Here is a 13798-nt window from a genome sequence, read left to right as displayed (position 1 = left end):
ACCTGGTTATGTGGGGATCTTTCTTGTCCTTTTAGGTGTCTGAGGTCCTCTGCTAGTGTTCAGCCAGTGCTGTGTGAGAACTGTTCCATTGGTAGATGTGTTCTTGATGCCTTTGTGGGGTGAGGCGAGTTCCACGTCCTCCTCCTCCTCTGCCATCTTGACCCTTCTTGTATAATTTAAATAGTCACCACTTGATTTGTTGCTAACTGGACCACTGTGTGTGTGTGTGTGTGTGTGTGCACGTATATACACAACTTTAACTTTTCCATTATTGCTTATGAAAGCTAACTCTAGAGAGGGGACCAATAGAGGGGAACAACCATCTGTAACACAGGAACAATTTGAATAAATATTTATTACACGTTAATAACCTTAAGTTCAATACAGAACTTAGTATCCATCAATTTTGCTTTTCTTTTGACATTTGAACTATCTTTTCCCTCATCTGTGAAATAGTGATAGAAATTTTCTTAAAGTTCAGGAATTTAAAATGCTCCACCATCCCAAGCATCAACCAGCACTTCACAATGACTTATTTTGTTCCTAACATTTTACTGACCTTGAGTTTACTACTGAAGATAAAAAGGGTAAATAAAGCGTAATTGAATAACATGAATAAGGCGGAGATGTGTAAATAATGAATAACCTTTAGCCAATGAGGAAGACAGGGGAAACAACATGATGAGGGCAGCAAGCAGTTTATCCTAGAAGTGTTATGAGGTCCTAATATAGAAAGTAAGGAGGCATTAGAGATTAAGTTTGTAGAGTAAGCAGCTGTGAGAACATGGAAGGATTTTTTATGCCTTACAAAACACCTTGGACTTTCTCCTGTATGCAGTACAGACATACAGAAAAAATTAAGTGTCAAATCTATATAGACAGATTTATGTTAGTCAGATCACGCTGGCAGATTTTCCAAATTTGAAGAGTTTCAAAAAGGAAACAAGGACACCAGTTGTTTCCGTGAAGAGCAGTAAAGTTTTGATATAGTGTTGAAAGGGGGAAGAATATAGAAAATCATTCACCAACCTGAAGCCCACCTATTGGTCCAGCATGGAGATTTGTCCATCAGATATGATGAAAGTACAAGGGTGTAAGGAAACTAAGATTGTAGGTATAGAATAGGTTTTTCTTCTTCAGGACCCCTGATCACCATATACTCTGTATATAACATCTACATGAAACTCATAATTTCCCAGGCCCACCACGGAATTTTAACTCAGAATGCTACTGCAAATGTGCCTCCTTCTGCTGAGAATACCTTCTCGCTCCCACACACTTTTCAGCTACACCTTCATCCACCTGTCAAGCTTATATTCATCCTTCAATCTTACTTTGGGTCTTTAACACTTACGTCTTACGGTAGGCCTGTTTTGTCACCCCAATGTAATTAATCCATTGTCCTACAGTGATATATTAGTCTGACATTGTATACAAAGTTGAATAGGTAACCAATAAATGTTGTTGAAGTTGAATTACCAACTTTCCCAATTTATATTAATTATATATGATTGAAAGCATGAATTGAGAAGGAAACTTGGTTACATGTAATTTTATTACTGTCTTAGCCTGACTGGTCTATACCTGAAAATTGATCCAAAAAAATTTTTTTTTAAAGAAAGAAGAGTTGTGTGTTTGTTTTACAAGGGGAAGAATATCTTGAGAGCCCTCATCATTTGACGAGTGATAGGTCACAAGAAAGCATTTAAGACATTTATAGAAACAGCATCTTCACCAAAATGATACTTAAAGAAACCAGTAGTACCCAAACTAGAACAACAACAACAGCATTGTAACTATGCTTGTTATCATTTTTCTACGTTAATAGGAAGCTAATACCTATGGAAAGTATCATTATGCCTACTTTATACAAAGTAAGAGGCACAATGTGACAAGGACTTGTTCACCTACATTTCTTTTATTGCTCTTCCTTAAATATTATAACTCCTGGTTTCTAGCTGGGCACAAATCCCCATTCCCGACCCCGGTTAGGCTCTTCCCAGCATACCTAGCTACAGTTTTGACTAAGCGATGAAATTCTGACCAACGCAATGTGAGCAGACATGAGTATTTTCCAGCCCTGCCCTTCAAATATATGCATTTTGAGTGTCTTCTGTGTTTCTTTTTCCTTCTGACTGGCAAAGTGAGAGGTGAATGGATGCAGAGATAAAATCAACATACAGAAGATGGCAGTCATTTTGCCAGTCCTGAAATGTTTACCTCAGGACTGCTACATGAGAGAAAACTGAATCTAGCTGGTTTAAACTCCTATGTTTATGGATCTCAGTGTTACAAAAGCTTTTTATAAATCAATACCAACAAAACAGAGAAAATTGTTGTAAAGAAACACTCTCTTTCCACATGCATTGCAGCTATTCAGAGAGTAGTCACATGATCAGAAATTTTGGCTGCCAGTCTAATGCTTTGGCTACTAAAAACGCAGTATTTCTACAGTGAAGTTCTAGTTTAAAAAATGCATCTATTCTTTCAGTGAATACGCATTAAATAACTTATGTATTATTTACTGTGCCAATCAAGTAATTATAGGGAGTATGCTTCTACTTTAACAAATTAGGTTAGTTTGGAATTATATTGTAAAAATTGATTTGGGGGAAGGGATTGTTTTTCTGTTAATGATCATTGCCTAGTATATTTTGGACCTGGTATTTGAGAGACAGAATGATGTAAAAATGTGTCATTGAGAAGGACCTGTCTCATTCAGCCTTTTGTATCATATCGTCTTGCTTCTCCTAATTAGTGGAATATTTTATACATATGTGTGTGTATGTGTGTGTGTATTGTTGTTTGTTTATAGATGTTATTGAAAGAATAGGACTCAGAGCAGGTGGGGAAGAATGAGTGGGTTAAGGGAGTTAAGAATGGATAAGAGCTTAACAGAATTTAACAGGCAGGATTCATGGATTGGCAGCCATATCATCACTCCCAGACACACTGAATTTGAAGTTATCAACACTGGCTGAAGGTAGGAAATTGTAAAATTAGATGACATGAAATACAAATCTTCTAATCTTGGAAGTGCTTTTCATTTAACAAAATTAATCTTCTTTTTAATAAAATTTTACATCAAAAAGTTATTTTCATATATCAGGTCAAAGAGGGTAGCTAAAATTTAACAAGCTATCATAATTCTAATAGAATATGAATAGTTAGGAATGTTGTTACCAGTCTTGGCTTCAAATAATAGCTTATAAATACAATTTTATACATATATTTAAAATTAATAAACTTATATTGAGCTATATTTAAGGCATTGTAGGGAGAGAGAAAGTTGAAAAGACATGCCTCTCTTCTGCTGTGGATGGCAAATGATTGGAAGAAAGTAACAAGTATACAAACTTGACAAACTGATGAGTGCTGTTGTTTAATGGAAAAAATGATCTTTCCTTTAATTGACAAATTATACATATCAGCATTACCTTCTCAGAGGAATATATGAATTTCCTTAACAGAGAAATTAAAAATTAAAATCTAGACTACATTTTTCTAAGATACAATAGGTCTAACAATATTTTTCAGAAGAGATCACAGCACAGTGAATTTAGAAATAAAATATGTACAGTCTACTAGAACATTGAGAGCCAGCCTAGGGAAATTTAAAAGTTTTCTTTTAATGGAATAAATGCTTAAGGTTAAAATCAAAATAGTTATTTTAAAGCAAGTTTGAGGAAATTCTGGAAATACATCACTGCACAACTAGGTTGATCATAAAAAATACCATTTCTAACATGCTCAAATGCACCTTAAAATGACTCTGGGTTGCAGAACCTAACACGTTTTCTTCCCAATTATTTTTGAAGGGTTCCTGACAGATGTTTTCTTTAAGATAGAATGACAGACTTTTTAATTTTGTTTCTATGAGACTCTTATTTTTATCCTGTCATAAGAGGCAAATGGTGGGTCTTTGATTTGGGTAAGTTTTGTAACAGAGGCTTAATTTGCACAATTTAGGATACAGCTTTCTTTAATCTGTCAAGGAGTGAGGGTTCCATGCTATTTCTATAAAAGATGTAGATTTAGTTATATATGTTAATGAATTCTATCTTGACAGTCTTAGAATGGTGTCAACCATTGCTGGAGCAGAAACTGTATATGATTTTGAAAGCCTTAGAAAACTCCTCAAGCATTATAAAAATTTTCCACCTAAATATTTTTGTCATGTAATGTTAAAATTTAACTATGAATAAAAATTAACAAGTTAGATCAAATACTGCTACTATATGAAAAAGGACATGTTATGTTAGAATATCTTTAGATTTGAAATGTAAAAGGTTGTTCTTCAATACTAAAAATATTCAAATGGTAACATAAAATACTCTTTTATAGTTTTGGAAACAGTTTATAAAATTTTGAAAATATGTACTCTAAACAGACATCTTATAGCTCTGCTTATAAAACATCCATTTTTGTCTGAATGTTTAAACTGACTGATGTCTATCTAATTTACATAAGGCATATGTTAAAATTATTAATTTGTTAAATTGCACACTGAATACTTCAAACCATTTGATTCTTTTAAACTCCTTTCAGTAGTTATCTAAAACACAATATTGTCTTTTTGAAGTTGTAGTCATTTATTTTCTAATAACTTTTATTCTTAACACTGATTTTTTACTTATTCTGATGAAAATTGTTGTTCAAGGTCCCTTCACTGCCTGGACTACTAAACACATTCACTTCTGACAAATCATTTAAATGCCTTGCAAAATCTGATATGGTGGGCAGGAAAAAAACCAAAACAAAAAACTGTTGAGGAGAAGTTCTTTCAACACGGTACTTAACTTTGATAGTCATTATAGCACTTGTTCATTCATTCAAATAAACAAAAAACATGGAGAATTTAGATGAGACTGTGACATTTCCTACATCTTGCTAGTTACTGATTTGCCAAAATTAAAGTTAAGCCAGACCTCATATGTACTAAATATACATACTCTCCCAGTATTTACCTAAATAAGGTAACTTATTCTGAAGGAAAAATGCTATTGAATATTTCTTTTAAAATGTGTGGTTGAATTTTAGTTACTGCTGCTCACTCCCTCAGGCAATACCAAGGAGACATTATTAAAGGTAATGATTATTAAATGATAACTATATTGATTCTAAAGCCCTGAACAATGGGTAATTTCAGTCTTGAATACAAACCCCATGTGTCTCTGAGTTTCACCCAACCAAATATTCCTTCATGTAACAGCTAGAAGGGAATGGCCAGCAATTATTGGATGTCACTGTTCTGATGCACTACCTTTTGGCAGAAGATAAAGACATGACTATTTGGAAAGTGATGCAGATGGCGGTGATAATGATACCGATTAAGTTATTTTCACATATTTATCATGTGGGCACATAAAATAGCATCATAAACAAATGTTTTGAAAATTTAAGCATTTATAGCTTATCTAATGGTTTCAAACCTTATAGAAAATAGAAACTTGACTACATGTTGGCAAAAGGAAATAAATGGCCGTTGAGGACTTGAGGCTGAGCTGTCAGGGTCCCAGTTAATTTTTAATTTATTTGCTACAATAAGGTTGTGTTTTAATTCACCACAAATATGAATATTTTAACAAATAGAGTAGAATCTCAAAAGTGAATTTACCAGTCATAAAGTTCTTCTAAAAGTAATCTCATATGTATGAATAGTTTTTAAAATGCTGAAATATACTGATATTATCTATAGACTATGCTTTTTCAATTGAGGCATTAGTTCTTCTGCACTCTCCTTCCTATCGTCTGTCCTCTCCCTGTTGCTACATGCACAAGTGCACAATAATTTTTACACTATTATGACTGTGAACATTGTGCAGAGTTAAATCCAGTGATACATGGATTACAACTCTTTTGCAAAACATTTGTTTTTTTCCTGGATTTAATCATTGCCACAATTGTTATTTGCTTAGTTTTCTAATTATTCCAAGTGTTTCTGCAGATGCGTAACATACTGATCACTAATTTTTTGAAATGCTCAAACATCTTTTCAGGCACTCAAAAGTTCTACCAATTTTTCTTCAAAATTCTCTCTCTCATCCAAAAACAGCAGATTACACTTTCTTCTCAAGTGTGCATGGAACATTTTCCAGGATAGATCACATCTTGGGTCACAAATCACGCCTCAGTAAATTTAAGAAAATTGAAATCATATCAAGCATCTTTTCTGACTACAATGCTTTGAGATTAGAAATGAGTTACAGGGTAAAAAACGTAAAAAACACAAACACATGGAGGCTAAACAATGCGTTACTAAATAACCAAGAGATCACTGAAGAAATCAAAGAGGAAATCAAAAAATACCTAGAGACAAATGACAATGAAAACACGATGATCCAAAACCTACGGGATGCAGCAAAAGCAGTTCTAAGAGGGAAGTTTATAGCTATACAAGCCTACCTCAAGAAACAAGAAAAATCTCAAATAAATAATCTAACCTTACACCTAAGAACTAGAGAAAGAAGAACACACAAAACCCAAAGTTAGCAGAAGGAAAGAAATCATAAAGATCAGAGCAGAAATAAATGAACTAGAAACAAAGAAAACAATAGCAAAGATCAATAAAACTAAAAGCTGGTTCTTTGAGAAGATAAACAAAATTGAAAACCCAATAGCCAGACTCATCAAGAAAAAGAGAGAGAGGACTCAAATCAATAAATTTGGAAAAGGAAAAGAAATTACAACAGACACCACAGAAATACAAAGCATCCGCAGAGACTACTACAAGCAACTCTTTGCCAATAAAATGGACAACCTGGAAGAAAAGGACAAATTCTTACAAAGGTATTACCTTCCAAGAATGAACCAGGAAGAAATACAAAATATGAACAGACCAATCACAAGCACTGAAATTGAAACTGTGATTAAAAATCTTCCAACAAACAAAAGTCCAGGACCAGATGGCTTCACAGGTGAATTCTGTCAAATATTTAGAGAAGAGCTAACACCCATCCTTCTCACACTCTTCCAAAAAATTTCAGAGAAAGGAACACTCCCAAACTCATTCTCTGAGGCCACCATCTCCCTGATACCAAAACCAAACAAAGATACTACAAAAAGGAAAATTACAAACCAATATCACTGATGAATATAGACGCAGAAGTCCTCAACAAAATACTAGCAAACAGAATCCAACAACACATTAAAAGGATCATACACCATGATCAAGTGGGATTTATCCTGAGGATGCAAGGATTCTTGAATATACGCAAATCAATCAATGTGATACACCATATTAACAAATTGAAGAAGAAAAACCATATGATCATCTCAATAGATACAGAAAAAGCTTTTGACAAAATTCAACACCCATTTACGATAAAAACTCTCCAGAAAGTTGGCGTAGAGGGAACCTACCTCAAAATAATAAAGGCCATATATGACAAACCCACAGCAAACATCATTCTCAATGGGGAAAAACTGAAAGTATTTCCTCTAAGATCAGGAACAAGGCAAGGATGTCCACTCTCACCACTATTATTCAACATAGATTTGGAAGTCCTAGCCATGGTAATCAGAGAAGAAAAAGAAATAAAAGGAATCCCAATTGGAAAAGAAGTAAAACTGTCACTGTTTGCAGATGACATGAGACATAGAGAATCCTAAAGATGCTACCAGAAAACTACTAGAGCTAATCAGTGAACTTGGTAAAGTAGCAGGATACAAAATTGATGCACAGAAATCTCTTGCATTCCTATACACTAATGACGAAAAATCTGAAATAGAAATTAAGGAAACACTCCCATTTACCATTGCAACAAAAAGAATAAACCTACCTAGGGAGACAAAAGAGCTGTATGCAGAAAACTATAATACACTGATGAAAGAAATTAAAGATGATACCAACAGATGGAGAGATATACCATGTTCTTGGATTGGAAGAGTCAACATTCTGAAAATGACTGTATTACCCAAAACAATCTACAGATTCAGTGCAATCCCTATCAAACTACCAATGGCATTTTTCACAGAACTAGAACAAAGAATTTCACAATTTGTATGGGAACACAAAAGACCCCGAATAGCCAAAGCAATCTTGAGAAAGAAAAACGGAGCTGGAGGAATCAGGCTCCCAGACTTCAGACTATACTACAAAGCTACAGTAATCAAGACAGTGTGGAACTGGCACAAAAACAGAAATAAAGATCAATGTCACAGGATAGAAAGCCCAGAGATAAACCCACACACATATGGGCACCTTATCTTTGATAAAGGAGGCAAGAATATACAATGGAGAAAAGACAGCCTCTTCAATAAATGGTGCTGGGAAAATTGGACAGCTACATTTAGAAGAATGGAATTAGAACACTCCCTAATACCATACACAAAAATAAGCTCAAAATGGATTAAAGACCTAAATGTAAGGCCAGAGACTATAAAACTCTTAGAGAAAAACATAGGCAGAACACTCTATGACATAAATCACAGCATGGTCCTTTTTGACCCACCTCCTAGAGAAATGGAAATAAAAACAAAAATAAACCAAAGGGACCTAATGAAACTTAAAAGGCTTTTGAACAGCACAGGAAACCATATACGAGACGAAAAGACAACCCTCAGAATGGGAGAAAATATTTGCAAATGAAGCATCTGACAAAGGATTAATCTCCAAAATATAAAGGCAGCTCATGTAGCTCAGTATCAAAAAAACAACCCAATCCAAAAATGGGTAGAAGATATAAATAGACATTTCTCCTAAGAGGATATACAGATTGCCAACAAACACGTGAAAGGATGCTCAACATCACTGATCATTAGAGAAATGCAAATCAAAACTACTATGAGGTATCACCTCACACTGGTCAAAATGGCCATCGTCAAAAAATCTACAAACAATAAATGCTGGAGAGGGTGTGGAGAAAAGGGGACCCTCTTGCACTGTTGGTGGGAATGTAAATTGATACAGCCACTATGGGGAACAGTATGGAGGTTCCTTAAGAAACTAAAACTAGAACTACCATATGACCCAGCAATCCCACTACTGGGCTTATACCCTGAGAAAACCATAATTCAAAAAGAGTCAAGTACCACAGTATTCATTGCAGCTTTATTTACAATAACCAGGACAGGGAAGCAATCTAAGTGTCCATCGACAGATGAATGGATAAAGAAGATGTGGCACATATATACAATGGAATATTACTCAGCCATAAAAAGAAACGAAACTGAGTTATTTGTAGAGAGGTGGATGGACCTAGAGTCTGTCATACAGAGTGAAGTAAGTCAGAAAGAGAAAAACAAATACTGTATACTAACACATATATATGGAATCTAAAAAAAAAAAAAAAGTTCTGAAGAACCTAGGGGCAGGACAGGAATAAACACGCAGGCGTAGAGAATGGACTTGAGGACATGGGGAGGGGAAAGGGTAAGCTGGGATGAAGTTAGAGAGTGGCATGGATATATACACACTACGATATGTAAGATAGATAGCTAGTGGCAAGCAGCCGCTTAGCACAGGGAGATCAGCTCGCTGCTTTGTGACCAGTTAGAGGGGTGGGATAGGGAGGGTGGGAGGGAGATGCAAGAGGAAGGGGATATGGGGATATATGTATACATATAGCTGATTGGCTTTGTTATACAGCGGAAACTAACACAATATTGTAAAACAAATATACTCCAATACAGATGTTAAAAAAAAAAGAAATACCCCCTTTCTGTTGCCTGTTATTTGTCTGCTTGTCCTTGTTGCAAAACCTCTCGATAGAGTTATACATATACATTATTTCTACTGTGACATATCTGTCTCTATTAATCTACTATCATCCCTGAATACATCTTTGTCAGGGTTACTAATCCCCAATACTGAAAAGACAAAATCTGAGACTAGCTCTGAGTCCTCATTTTACTGACAGCAGGACAGCATTCCAAGTTGTTCAGTTTCTCTTTCATGAAATCTCTTTTCTTTATTGGCTGCATCACTTTTGTTTTGTATATGGAAAGGAAACTAGTCAAGCTATCTATCCATCCATCTCACTAGATGATGGGCAGGAATGAAGCAGAGACACATTTATTTAGAAGGTCACTGTGGAGTCAGTGGTGGTGCATAAAACACACACCGTCTTGGATATGCTGGCACATCTTTCTGGTATGAGGCAGCAGCTGTGCTGCAGTCCCACTTCCACCCAAGATTCCGTTCCAAGATGGCAGGGAATGCCATCTTCCAGCTTCTCTGATTCCTGGGTCAGTTGCCTTTACCCTCCAATGGCTTCCGTTACAGCCCTAATGGCCACCATGATCTTTACCACTCCAAGTGGTATTGTCCCTATTGTCTCTGATTGTGTAACTTATCCGACTTTAACTTTTTCACTCCATCCAAGTCATACTGATTTTTCTTTTCCTCAGCTGAGGAAATTTCCACCTACTATTCCTTCTGCCTAGATTGATGTCTCAGATCTCTACATGGCTACATTATTTCACTCATTATGGTCAAGGTTTTGCTCCAAATGAAGCCATTTCTCTGATATTTCTACCTAAAATAGACACCCACCCGTTTCTCTATCATGGCATTCATTTACTACATGCACACACACACACCACACACACATATACACACAGGCAGCTACACCTGTGTGTGTATTTATTATCCACCCTCTTGATCTAGGACAGGGATCAGCAAACTAAAGTACATTGGGCAAATTGCAGCAAAGCCTTTACATTTTTAAACTTTTTAAAAAAATGCTTATAAAGGATGGAGGAAGAAAAGGAGGAGGAAGAGGAGGAAGAGGAGGGGAGGTAGAAATGTGACAGAGCCCTCATATGGCTCACAAAGCCAAAGATATTTACAAGCTATAGACAAAGTTTGTCTACATAAGTTTGTGTATAAATTCCTTAAAGACAGTGACCAGGAGGCTTCCCTGGTGTTGCAGCGGTTGAGAGTCCGCCTGCCGATGCAGGGGACACGGGTTCGTGCCCCGGTCCGGGAAGATCCCACATGCCGCGGAGCCACTGGGCCCGTGAGCCATGGCCACTGAGCCTGCGCGTCCGAAGCCTGTGCTCCGCAGCGGGAGAGGCTACAACGGTGAGAGGCCCACGTACCGCAAAAAAAAGACAGTGACCAGACCACACCTTCCACACAGGAGGGCTTGCCAGTTATTTATTGACTGTGGAGATCATTCAGTTCTAAAAGTATTGAAAACAATTTCATATAGAACATGAGACTTATACTGAACACTCAGAAAGGCGTATTGCTTATATAAGTAAAAAAAAATGCAAGACACTGTGGCATTTCTTGGAATGAGAATAATGTGAAGTCACTGAAATATACAACACACAGAAGTTAGGAGGGTGTCCCAGTCACATTTTTGTTAGCCAAAAACACATTTTGTAAATTGGTATATATTTCTATGAAATATTCATGTAGTTTCATTTTTCTCTTGCCTTCACTTAACTAAGTCTCTTTCCTTAGCCCAAGGCTTTCATCTGCCTGTGGTAGAGGTAGGGGCGGATATTTTGCAATTAATCTAGAAAAATTGTAAAAACTAACTGTAAATTAAAATTTAGATCCTGAGAGTAAAAATAGGATTCTGTAGCAAGTAAATAATTCTAAAACTAGAATCTATTAAAAGGCAAAATATGTGTTGATTTTCTGTAGATATTATTTAAAATATTAATTTGGAAAGTAAATAAAAAAGAGGTCTGCCCTTTCTAGATTGAGGGATTGTTTTGGTAAATTAGGGAAACATGAAAAGGAAGATAGAGAGAGGGAGAAAAAAGGCTTAAAATTGTTTTTTCTGCCCTCTGGGCCATCGGGTTCATGCAGTGAGGAGGAAGGACATAATAGTCTAGACAAATCTGATGAGGTCGAAGTATCTTTCTGGCACAGATTCAGATGTTGACATTGCTTATAAATGGTATGATAACTGTGTACAGCCAGTAGCTATAGCTAAACAGATATATCTGTAGCAATTTCTGAATCCACATGGCCTGCATGTTAGCACAGGTGGAACTCCAAACATTGGTACTTGAGTACCTATATCAATTCTGGGGCTGTGGGCTCCATGGGCACCCACGTATAACACCATATACACAGGTATGACGAGTCTCACAGGTCAGAGACCAGGCAAATTTAGCAACCAGTAGGAAAGTTCAGTAAAGAGCCTTTGTTTTTTTAAAAAATTTTAGTATAAGCTTTTATTTTACTTTTAATTTTTATTGGAGTATAGTTGATTTACAATGTTGTGTTATTTTCAGGTGTACAGAAAAGTGAATCAGTTACACATATACATATATCCACTATTTTTTTTTTTTAGATTCTTTTCCCATATAGACCATTACAGAGTAAAGTTCCCTGTTCTATACAGCAGGTTCTTATTAGTTACCTATTTTATATAGTAATGTGTAGATGTCAATCACAGTCTCCCAATTTACCACCCCCCTTCCCCTGGTAACCATGTTTGTTTTGTACATCCATGACTCTACTTCTGTTTTGTAAATAACTTCATTTCTACCCTATTTTTTAGATTCCACATATAAGTGATATCATATGATATTTGTCTTTCTCTGTCTGACTTACTTCACTCAGTATGACAATCTCTAGGTCCATCCACGTTGCTGTAAATGACATTATTTTGTTCTCTTTTATGGCTGGGTAATATTCCATTGTATATATGTACCACATCTTCTTTATCCATTCCTCTGTTGATGAACATTTAGGTTGCTTCCATGTCCTGGCTCTTGTAAATAGTGCTGCAATGAACGTTGGGGTGCATGTATCTTTTCTCATTATGGTTTACTCCAGGTATATGCCTAGGAGTGGGATTTCTGGTTAATGTGGTAGTTTCTATTTTTAGTTTTTTAAGGAACCTCCATACTGTTCTCCACAGTGGCTGTATCAATTTACATTCCCACCAACAGTGTAGGAAGCTTCCCTTTTCTCCATACCCTCTCCAACATTTATTGTTTGTAGATTTTTTGATGATAGCCATTCTGACTGGTGTGAGGTGACACCTCATTGTAGTTTTGATTTGCATTTCTCTAATAATTAGTGATGTTGAGCATCTTTTCATGTACTTTTTGTCCATTTGTATGTCTTCTTTGGAGAAATGTCTATTTAGATCTTCTGCCCAATTTTTAATTGGGTTATTTGTGGGGTTTTTTGAGCTGCATGAGCTCTTTGTATATTTTCGAAATTAATCCCCTGTCGGTTGCTTCATGTGCAAATATTTTCTCCTGTTCTAAGGGTTGTCTTTTTGTTTTGTTTATGGTTTCCTTTGCTGTACAAAAGCTTTTAGTTTATTGCTTTTTATTGTTGTTTTAAAACATTTTTATTGAACTATAGTTGATTCACAATATTGTGTTGTTTTCAGGTGTACAGCAAAGTGATTCATATATATAGAGAGAGTGAGATAGGTATACATACATATAGATAGATACAGGTATAGGCATAGATTCTTTTGCAGATTCTTTTCTATTATAGGTTATTTTAAGAGACTGAATATAGGTCTTTAAAAAAATGCAATACAATCTAGAAACTATATTAAATGAATGTCTTAGCTCTGGCTGTGATAACAAAATACCATTGACTGAGTAGCTTAAACAGCAGACAGTTATTTTTCACAGTTTTGGAGGCTGAGAAGTCCAAAATCAAGATGCCAGCAGATTCAGTTCTTGGTGAGGGTCCTATTTTTGTGTTACAGGCAGCCACCACCACCTAAACATGTGCTCACAGGACCTCTTATTTCTGCATGCATGGAGATTTTCTCTCTCTCTCTCTCTCTCTGTCTCTGTCTCTCTGTTCCTTTCCTTATAATGACATTAATCCTGTTAAAGCCTATTATGAGGGACACACCCT

The sequence above is a fragment of the Phocoena phocoena genome, chromosome 1 (genome assembly GCF_963924675.1).
Source record: "Phocoena phocoena chromosome 1, mPhoPho1.1, whole genome shotgun sequence".
Taxonomy (NCBI): Eukaryota; Metazoa; Chordata; class Mammalia; order Artiodactyla; family Phocoenidae; genus Phocoena; species Phocoena phocoena.
The sequence above is the reverse complement of the archived record's forward strand: the minus strand, read 5'-3'. Positions refer to the sequence as shown.